The sequence below is a fragment of the Balaenoptera borealis genome (genome assembly GCF_965194805.1).
Source record: "Balaenoptera borealis genome assembly, chromosome: 15".
In the NCBI taxonomy this organism is placed as follows: Eukaryota; Metazoa; Chordata; class Mammalia; order Artiodactyla; family Balaenopteridae; genus Balaenoptera; species Balaenoptera borealis.
The window spans coordinates 10,084,711-10,095,782 of record NC_138871.1 but is presented as its reverse complement, the minus strand read 5'-3'; the positions used below and the strand labels follow the sequence as shown (position 1 = coordinate 10,095,782).

The 11,072-nt window shown below is 47.7% G+C and overlaps 1 long non-coding RNA gene across 1 annotated transcript; it reads right to left on the bottom strand.

Moving 5' to 3' along the window:
- Positions 1 to 1,010: 1,010 nt before the first annotated feature.
- On the bottom strand, positions 1,011 to 9,203 carry LOC309611609. Its single transcript, XR_014234630.1, has 2 exons — positions 9,121 to 9,203; positions 1,011 to 4,381 (listed from the first exon to the last, which is right to left on the bottom strand). It is a non-coding gene; the product is annotated as an uncharacterized lncRNA (long non-coding RNA).
- Positions 9,204 to 11,072: the final 1,869 nt, after the last annotated feature.

Here is an 11,072-nt window from a genome sequence, read left to right as displayed (position 1 = left end):
GGGATGGACACGTGCTGGGACACGTGCTGGGTGGGAGCTGAGCTAAGGCTGCTCCCAGGGGCCACTGAGGGAGAGAGGGCAGAGCATGGGGGATCCCAGGGTTACAGCACGATGTCAAAAGCCAGCCTTTCCTTTAATCAGCTTCTATCAGGTATATGCCCAGGTTTCCAGACGCTTCCAGGGGCATCCCTGACCCCGCCCACCCAGCTCCCCAGCCCCCTCCAGCGCCCCTGAACAGATACGTTTATGCAGGTGTTTTGGGCCCCAGCCCTGTTATGTGGCCCTACCCATTGCTGAAATTCTGCAGCTGGGTCCGAGGATGGGCCTCAGCGTGCACTAACACCTGCAACCCTGGACATGTGCCTTCACTCTGTGCCTTGGTCTGCTTCTCTGTGGATGCAAAGATGCCCTGGAAGGCCCTCTGGGGCCACTGCTTCCTCCTAGAAAGGCGGGCAGGGAGGGTGGAGGAGAAAATCGAGGAGAGAGACCCCAGTCCACTTTTGTGCAGTGGGAGGGCAGGTCATGAGGCCCAAGTCAAACCCGGGGGGTCCCCTCCGAGCCAGGCTCCTTTGGTGCGGACTCAGGAGACACGGGTGGGAGCAGCTGAGAGCCTTGGGGCAGAGCACATGCCTTCTAGGGGCAGCCTCGATGTTTGCTGTCAGCAAAAACTCACAGGTTTTGTTCTGTCGCCTGCATGTTTGCTGAGTCTCTGCTGTGTGCCTGGCCCTGGGCAGGGCTCTGCTCTCAAGGACTCAGGAGTCGGGTGTGGCAGGGGCCACAGGGCTCACGTCTTAGGGCAATAGGGCACTGACCCAAACTGGAAGTGATCTCAGGTGGCCTCGGCCTGCAGCGGCTTGAAGCAGGGTTTCGGTTCCCCGCCAGAGGTTGAGGTCAGGCCACGGCAGTGAGAGCGCTGAGTCCTAGCCTCAGACCACCAGGGACCAGTTGCCAGTGACAAGGCCCTGGCCCGTCAGCTGTGTAGAAATGAATTTCCACAGAGAGACAGAAAGTAGTGAAACAAGCAAAGTGTTTATTAGGAGGAAACGAGTACAGTACATGTGGATAGACACACAGGCGGGCTCAAAGAGAGCCGCGCCCTCGTGGTGGTTTAAATCACTTATATGGGGCATTTCTTCCGGGTTGCCTTCAGCCAATCATTTTGACTTGCCTGGTTCTGAGTCCGTATTCGGTTTATCTCAGGGTCCTCCCTTGTGTGTGCGCGCATCTCTAAGCCAAGATGGATCCCAGTGAAGAGGCCTGTGGGTAGCTCGACATCACTCCCCTTTTGACCTCCAAGAAGCTTTACAGTCGAGAAGGTCTCCTTGACTTCGAGATTGAGAAATACGTGGTCTCCTGTCTCTCATCTGGGCAGGGCTTAGCTTCTCCTCCCTCCTGCTATTTTGGAGTTTCTGTCCACAGGGGACCAACTCCAGCTGTTCGGCCTGGGGCCCATCTATCTCCTGCCTCAGAAATAGCGGGGAGGGATTTACAAAGGGCCTCCTAGAAAATGGGACCTCCTGAAAGTTACCAGCACGATCAAACACCTGGAGTCCTTCCCCCACCTGGAGTCGCAGGCTGGGGTTCTAAAGGTGGGATGCAGCCTTTAGGTGGGAGAGGGCCATCGGGATGGGGAACTGTGTAAGGAAGGGCTCCGAGTCCAAAGCAGCTGTGTTTCTGGAGCCAACAGCAGCCAGGGGGGCGGGTGACTGTGACAGCGCCTGGGCTCACAGGTCTTAGCAGTTACCGCGATTCTCCCACAGGGATGAGGAGCTCGGGGTAGAGGTGCGGCTTAAGCAGGGAGTTCTGATTCTTGTGCCTGCACTGGCCACCCTGCTGACCAGAGCATCTTTGGAGACTTGTGTCCTCGTTAAGAATCTGTACTCTCGGGAATTCCCTGGTGGTCCAGTGGTTAGGACTTTGTGCTTTCACTGTCAAGGGCCCGGGTTCGATCCCTCGTCGGGGAGCTAAAATCCCACAAGCCACGGGTTGTGGCCAAAAAAATCTGTATCCTTGAATTCTCCAAGAACAAAACACTACTACTTTTTTTTTTAAAAGATTTTATTAGCATTATTTCTTTTTGTTGCTATTAGTTATTTCTTTTTTTAAAATTAATTAATTTATTTATTTATTTATTTATTTATAGCTGTGTTGGGTCTTCGTTTCTGTGCGAGGGCTTTCTCTAATTGTGGCAAGTGAGGGCCACTCTTCATCGCAGTGTGCGGGCCTCTCACTGTCATGACCTCTCTTGTTGCGGAGCACAGGCTCCAGATGCGCAGGCTCAGTAACTGTGGCTCACAGGCCTAGCTGCTCTGCGGCATGTGGGATCTTCCCAGACCAGGGCTCGAACCCGTGTCCCCTGCATTGGCAGGCAGATTCTCAACCACTGTGCCACCAGGGAAGCCCAATACTACTACTCTGGATTCCATATCATGATACATATATAAGGAGGATTACACTTTTCGTATTAGTCATAAATTGGTCATTTAGATCAGTAATTTAGAATAATAGCCAACACTCTCATAGAGCCTTGTAGACCCAAGCCCTCACATGGACTCATCCCCCTTGGTCATCGGGGTGTCTACTTGTGAGGAGACGTGACAGGTCTTAAGTGACAGCCTCGCTGTCTCCCAGCAAGTGAGTGGGAAGCGCTGTCTTCTGGTGGGGCCTTCCAGGCGGAGGGGTGGGGCTGGCGCCAGGGCCACATCTCCAAGGGCCCCAGATGCTCCCCACGCTGGAGCTCCTAGGAGGCTCCAGCTCGGAAGCAGGGTTGGGGGGTGCTCCAAATATGGGCCTCTCCCAAGTCCACTTGGAGCCCCCGTCTCCAAGGAGGCTGGGAGGCCTTGGTCCTGGCTGGAGGTCACTTGAAATGTGAAGGGGCAGAGTAAGAAGAGTTGGGATCTGAGGAGGCGACAAAGCACAGAATCAGGACCATCTGTTCCCCCCAACCCAGGACCCCGTCTCAGGTACTCCTTGACAATTTCGGGGCACCTACTGCATCCCAGGCTGGGCACTGGGCACTGGATGCCGGGATGAGTAAGAAATGGCCTCTGCCCTTGAGGGGCTCACAGACCCCTGAAAAGAGAAACCAGGGGAAAGAGGCCAAGCAAGGTGCTGGGGGCTCGGAGGTGGGCGTCACGGAGGCCACCACCAGTGACCGCCATCTTCAGGGCCAAACCAGGCCATGGATCCTGTCTTGCTCCTTCTCCCCCTCCTGCCACTTGACCATTGGCCTGAGTTTGTCTTTAGCCGGTATCTCTAGTGCTGGGAATCTTGGCGTTTCTTAGAAGAGCCCCAATTTCATAGAAAGTAATTTTTTTCTTTTATTCAGAGGTGATCCACTAGAACTATAGCTGACTATGATTTCATTTTTATGCTTCTGTAAAATTCTTTCATGTAAAAGAATGTGCAACGCAGGAAAAAGTCCATTTTGGTTTTGGAAATTACAGCCTGCATAGCTCACACATGTGTGCACACCTGCACGCATACCTGCACACACACACACACACACCCTCAGCGTAGGGTGCTGCCCACAGTGGGATCTCTGAGCCTGAACTCGCACTTGTGGACACTACAGACTTTCCTCTTCGGCTCAGCCCACAAGCAAAGGCCAGAGCAGCTGTCGCCCAGTACTGCGTTGTAGGGATTGGCTGGAAGATGCAGGGAACACCTGCAGGGGTTGTGGGAAAGCCCGTCCACCTCCATCTTCCTCTGTTCAGGAGGGAGGGGAAGGGGCAGGCCAGGCGAGGAGCAACGGGCAACCTGGAAAGATGTCAGAAGGGACAGTCCTGCCCCCAGCACAGCCCTGCTTCACGTGGGCTTGTTTCCAGGACGCCTGCGTTGGCCCAGCTAAGTCAGTCGCCCGGTGCCCATTTCCCTGGGATGGAGGTTTGGGTCCTCGCTCGGTTTCGGCTGAGAGCTTATGGGTGGTGGAAGGGGGACCCAGCCAGGCCACAGTTCATGAAGCAGAGGCCCAGGGGGACTGCCGCATTCAGGCCTGGATCTGACCGGCGAAGGCCCCCAGGGCCTGTACAGCTGGGGGAAGCTGAGGGAAACAAGGGCTCCGCCCTTGACCTCAGGTGGCTTCTGTGAGAAACTGGCTAGTAATATCTCCCATGCATTCCAGAAAGGGTAAGGTAAAGCAGGGTGTGGTAGGTTAGGTTGTTTATTTGAGATTTTCCTTGTTTCTTGAGTTAGGCCTGTATCACTAGAAACTTCCCTCTTTGAACTACTTTTGCAGCGTCCCATAGATTTTGGAAAGTTGTGTTTCTATTTGCATTTGTCTCGAGGTGTTTCCTGATTTCCTCTTTGGCTTCTTCTTTAACCCCTTGGTTTTTTTTTTTTTAGTAGCATATTTTTTAGTCCCCACGGGTTGATGTGGAACCTAAAAAATAAAACAAATGGATGAATATAGCAAAACAGACTCACAGATATAGAAAACAAAGCAGTGGTTACCAGTGGGAGAGGGAAGCGGGGAGGGACAAATTAGGGGTATGGGATTAAGAGATACAAACTGCTGTGTATAAAATAGATAAGCGACAAAGATACATTGTATAGCACAGGGAATTAGAGCCACTATCTTGTAAAAACTTTTAGTAGAGTATAATCTGTGAAAATGTTGAATCACTGTGCTGTACACCTGAAAATAATATAATATTGTAAATCAATTATACTTCAATTAAAAAAAAAAAAAGAAAGATAGGGAAAAAAAGCAGGGCATGAATGACCCCAGCTCTGGGGCCAAAGCAGTGGGCTTCCCACAGGAAGCTGCTGGTTCCCCTCTGCCTGAAGTCACAGTTCCCGAGGCAGGTGGATGCATCTGCCCAAGATCGACAGACCTTCTGGGTTTTCAGTGCTGAATCAGGCCAGAGTATTCTGCAGCCCTGGATCGAAACACTTGTGTGGCTGAAACCAGCCGGCTCCACGGGCATCTCTTACTGATGCAGTTTAAATGAAACCTTCGCCTTTCATGTCACACATAGAGGTGAAGTAATGCTCTAGAAATAACTTCACACTAAAATGTAAGCGGCGGGCACAGGCCATTCCTTCCTTCACAAATGTTTATTGACAGCCAACTGGTCAGCAGTCAGAGGTGAGAATTAAGTAAGGTAAGGTGGATCGACAGCCAGGCACAGAGTAGAACCTCCTTACATTTTACTTCCCAATCCTTTACACATCGTGGAACACAGAGAAAATAATACAACTCTTTTTGCACATTGGGATAAACTGAGATAAGTAGATAGGGCTTAATGAAGAAATTCATTACATTATCTTTAGGTATATAAACAATTATGATAAAGATAAATTTAAAAGTTTGGGGGAGATAGTAAATGTGGAATTGGTATGAAACATCAAAATACATTTTCAAAAAAAAAAAACTTGCGCTTGCATTTATGTACATACCTTTGTGGGTAAGCTTGTTTGTTTGAACTGGCTACAATCAGCTCCTGATCAAGACTTTTAGATCATTTCTCAGTTGAGTGAGTGCATTTGCCCCCAAGGTCTTCAGGTAACTGGCACAAGAACTGTCCTTGCCAGCAGGCACCTGGATGCCCAGACCAGAAAGACTCCGCATGAATTCAGAAATGTTTGGGTATTCGGGTCTGGGTGTCAGGAAGGAGTCTCATATCTGGAATTTTTTGCAAGTAATGTATTAGAGACTGGGGACTCTCAGACTCTGGTATGCAATTGCTTTAGATTTGTGGTTTAGGCTGAAATCTAAGTTTGTAAACAGTGCTGGAACATTTAAGAGAATGTAAGTTTCATCATATTCAAATTCAGAATTTGAAATTAAAAGGCTCAAAGTGACTTTGTCATCAGACCATTGAAATACTTAAAAAGGAAAATGTATATTAAACTTATAAAGTTTTAAATGTTAGAAGAGTTTTCCTTAATTAAGTTTGCAGTTGAAAACAAATGTTAGTCAAAGGCCCATTAAAAGTGAGTGCTGGCTGTTCACTAGCGATGAATAATCCAAAAATAAAACTAAGAAAACAATTCCATGTAAAATAACATCAAAAAGAAAAAATACTTAGGAATGAATTTAATTTATAAATTGCAAGACTTGTACACACTGAAAACTACAAAACATTGTTGAAAGAAATTTTAAAAGACCTAAATAAATAGGAAGATACCCATGTTTATGGATCGGAAGACTTAATATCGTTAAGATAGAAATATTCCCCCATTTAACCGACAGACTCAGTGCAATCCCTATCAAAATCCCAGTGGCAGTTTTTGTAGAAATTGACAAGCTGACCCCAAAATTCATGCAAAACTGCAAAGGACCCAGAATAGCCAAAACAACCCTGAAAAAGAAAAAGTTGGAAGATTCACATTTCCCAGTTTTAAAACAATAGAAAGTACAGTAGTCAGGACAGTGTGGTACTGGCGAAAGGTTAGGCATGTAGATCAAAGGAATAGGGTTGAAAATCCGGAATTAAACCCTCACATTTATGGTCAATTGTTTTTTGACATGAGTGCCAAGACAATTCAATGGGGAAAGAATTGTCTTTTCAACAAACAGTGCTGACAACTGGATATCCACGTGTAAAAGAATGAACTTGATTTCCTACTTTGCAGCAGATACAGAAATTAACTCAAAATGAATCAAAGACTTAAATATAAGAGCTAAGGGCTTCCCTGGTGGTGCAGTGGTTAGGAATCCACCTGCCAATGCAGGGGACATGGGTTTGAGCCCTGGTCCGGGAAGATCCCACATGCCGCGGAGCAACTAGGCCCGTGCGCCACAACTACTGAGCCTGTGCTCTGGAGCCCACGAGCCACAACTGCTGAACACACATGCCACAACTACTGAGGCCCTCGCACCTACAGCCTGTGCTCCGCAACGGGAGAAGCCACCACAATGAGAAGCCCGCACACCGCAACAATGAGTAGCCCCTGCTTGCCGCAACTAGAGAAAGCCTGCGTGCAGCAAAGAAGACCCAACGCAGCCAAAAATAAATAAATAAAATAAATTTTTTTTTAAATGTAAGAGCTAAAACTACTAACGCCTTATAAGAAAACATAGGAGTAAATGTTCATGACCTTGGATGAGGCAATGGATTCTTAGATATGACACCAAAACTACAAGCAAAATAAATAAATAAATAAATTGGCTTTGATAAATATTAAAAACATTTATGCTTCAAAAGACACTATTAAAAGAATGAAATGACAGCTCACAGAATGGGAGAAGATATTTGCAAATTATATATCTGAGAAGGGACTTGTATCTACAATATGTAGAGAACTCTTACAACTCAGTAGTAAAAAGACAAAGCTACAATTAAAAAGTGGACAAAGGATCTGAATGAAAAAAAAAAGGTATACAAATGGCCAATAAGCACATGCAAAGAAAGAAAATGCAAAGAAAGTGTTAATTAAACCCATATATCTATCAGGATGGCTAAAATTTTAAACAATGGCAACACCAAAAGCTAGAAAGGATATGGAAAAACTGGATCACTTATACATTGTTGATGGGAGTGTATGTAAAATGGCATAGCACTCGGTGGAACTAAACACGCAACTACCTTATGATCCAATAATCGTACTCCTGGGCACTTATGCCAGAGAAATGAAAACTTACATTCACACAAAACTCTGTGCATGAGTGTTCACAGCAGCTTTATTTGTAATAGCCCCAAACTGGAAACAACCCAGATCCCTTCAACGGGTGACTAGTTCTGCAAACAGTCGTACATCCATACCATGGAACACTGCTCAGTAATTAAAAAGGAAGAACAATTGATACACACAGCAACCTGGATAAATTTCCAGAGAATTATGCTGAGTTAAAAAATCCCCAGGGGCTTCCCTGGTGGCACAGTGGTTGAGAATCTGCCTGCCAATGCAGGGGACGTGGGTTCGAGCCCTGGTCTGGGAAGATCCCACATGCCGCGGAGCAACTAGGCCCGTGAGCCACAACTACTGAGCCTGCGCGTCTGGAGCCTGTGCTCCGCAACAAGAGAGGCCACGATAGTGAGAGGCCCGCGCACCGCGATGAAGAGTGGCCCCCACTCGCCGCAACTAGAGAAAGCCCTCGCACAGAAACGAAGACCCAACACAGCCAAATAAATAAATAAATAAATAAATAATAATTAAAGGTGCTAATAATTAAAAAAAAAAATCCTGGACTGGATTTTTTAAGACCTGAAAACAAAACCATTCCTCGATATCTGAGAGCCAAATGAGGCTATTGAGCACTTGAACTGAGGCTGGTCTGAACAGAGATGTGCTGGAATTGTAAAATACATACTGCATTTCATTTTTTTAATTGACGTAAAAGCAGTATTAACAGTATATTCGTTTCGGGTGTACAACATAATCATTCGATATTTGTATACACTGCAAAGTGACCATACATAATCATTCGATATTTGTATACACTGCAAAGTGACCACCACAAAAGTCTAGCTCCCATCCTTTCGTCCAACCCACAGCCCCTGGCCCTCTGATAACCACCAATCTGTTCTCTGTATCTATGAGGTTTTTTGTTTTGTTTTGTTTTCTTTGTTCATTTGTTCTGTTTCCTTTAGCAACAGACACATAGATCAACGGAACAGAATAGACCCCAGAAATAAACATAAATTTATGGTCAATTAATTTACAACAAAGGAGGCAAGAAGACACACTGGGGAAAGGACAGTCTCTTCAATAACTGGTGTTGGGAAAACTGGACAGCTACATGTAAAAGAATGAAACTAGAACACTCCCTAACACCACACACACAGAACTAACTCAACACCACACACACAGAACTAACTCAAAATGGATTAAAGACCTGAATGTAAGACCAGAAACCATAAAACTCCTGGCAGAAATCATAGGCAGTAAGCTAGCTCCCTGACCTTGCTCTTAGCAGTATTTTTTTTGGATCTGACTCCAGAAGCAATGGCAAATGAAAGCAAAAGTAAACAAATGGGACTACATCAAACTAAAAAGCTTCTGTACAGCCAAGGAAACCATCAACAAAAAATTTTTAAAAACACTGCATTTCAGAGACTTAGTATGGAAAAAACATAAAATAGCTCAATTTTTATATTAGTTGCATGTTTAAATGATAATGTTTCACATATACTGGGTTAAATAAAATACATTATTAAAATTAATTAATTCTACCTGTTTCATTTTGCTTTTTCTCCTGTGGTTACTAGGATGTTAGACTTCAGCACGCAGCAACTGTGGCTCACGTTATCTTTCTGTTGGACAGCGCTGCTGTGAGGAGAGAAGCTGAGAGGTCATCCAGGAGTGCGGAGAGGAAGGACTCCGAGTGGCGTTTGAAGGGCGGGGTGAGAGAGAAAGAAAGAAAGTTGCTCCTATTTTTCCTACCAAGCCCAGCCCTTCCAACAGACTGATGTTCATGGGCACTTGTGCAAAGCAATTGAAAAGCAGCTGCATTTTAATTTCCCTCTGTCCCTTCAACTCACTCTTCAGGGCTAGTTCTCATCCTGGATACCAGCCAAGACAGGTGGTCAGGTCATTCTTAGATGATAAAGACTGGATCCAATGTGGCATCCCTTCTCACTCCCCCCATCCCACCCGCTCCAGCTCCAGCCTGCTGCAGCCCTCTTCCTCCTTGGTCATGTCGCTTCCTGCCAATGCAGTTTCTGATGCTTCCAGGTGAATCAGAGAAGAGGAGGGAATGGCAGTGGGAAAGATTTTACCAGATTTACCAGACGGGTCCTGTGGTGTGATCCAGCGCTGGCAGAGGTGGGAGCTGCCTCTTTCTTAGACAGGTGTTTTCGTTTCTTCTAGGGAGATCCCCAACCCCTTCAAGTGCTTTGCTGTGCACCTGTGACCCACAGACCCGCAGTGAGGGAGGTTGTCTCCGTCCACCCTGGCTGCTGACTAAGGAGCCCTGGGAAGCCAGCCTTGCCTCCAGCCCCTCAATGTGGCCCTCTTCCCATGGGAGCCAAGACCACCCCGGGCCCCTCTCTCACTCTCTGGTCCACAGTAAACCTTCCCAGCATCCTTTGCCACGACCCTTGGGGGCTCCAGCAGGAGAGCAGACCACCAGCTGGTCACTCACTCTCTGGATTTTTCAGGCTGGAATCCCAGACCAGTCCCTGTGTTCCCCAAACTGTGGGGTCACATGTTAGCCTCTTCAAGCAGCCTCCTTAAAGCCCTGCACTTGAAGCAGAGAGTACCCCCTCCCTCCCCTTGGGGATAAGCTCCTGAGGCCCGAGGCCGAACTCCTTCTCATTTCCAACTCTCAGCCTTTTACCCCACGACGTGAGCCCACTGTTAGGAGTCTTGTAATTGATTTTCATGGCTTTGTTTCCAAAGCTCCAGGGCACAGCGTGCCTGGGGGTTCCCATGAGAACTTCCCTCTCTGCCAGGCCAAAGCTTCCCTAAGTGTGACCTAAAGTGGCGGCCTTGCTGCAGGGATGGCCTCCCTGGGCCCTGTCCGGGTTTCCTCGTCGAGTGAATGCATGGACGGTGGTACACGTGACCTCACAGAGCTTGCTCACTCCCATGAAGGTGGTTCCACTCTGAGCAGTCGCTCTGGTCTCTGTTCTAGAACATTTTCCTTCCCACGCAGCTGCGCACCAGGGCCCTAACATCCTCCATGTCCTCAATCAAGTTCAGAACCAGGCCTCTTGACTTCTAGTAGGTTGCACTTGGCCCCCTCCTCCTTCTACCCAGTGGGGTCCGGCCTCTCCTGTGAAATGCAGCATCTACTGTCCATGGTTGCCTAAACTGACATTTCTGTGCTAACATCCGCTGCACACGTGTGCAGCTAAATGGGCTCTCCCTTCCATGTAGTAGATTTGAACATGTCTCCAGGTCACTGTAGGTTCACATTAGAGTTTCCACATGGCAGATCCCAGAGTCTCTGCAAGGCAGGGGTGATGAAACCCCCTCTAGCTTGGCTTGCGGTCCCCTGTCTCTGTTGCAGCTGTCTGTCTAGAAAGCAGTGTGGCACCTTGAGAGGGAAGCAGCCTCCCCTCCCTGGCAGGTTGGGGTGCATGAGGGCTGCTTTCAACCCGGAAATATCCTCTTCAACACCACACTGCTCGTTTGGCTCCACTGCGGTCAAAGCAGCGTCTCAGGTGATGTCTCCAACCTGT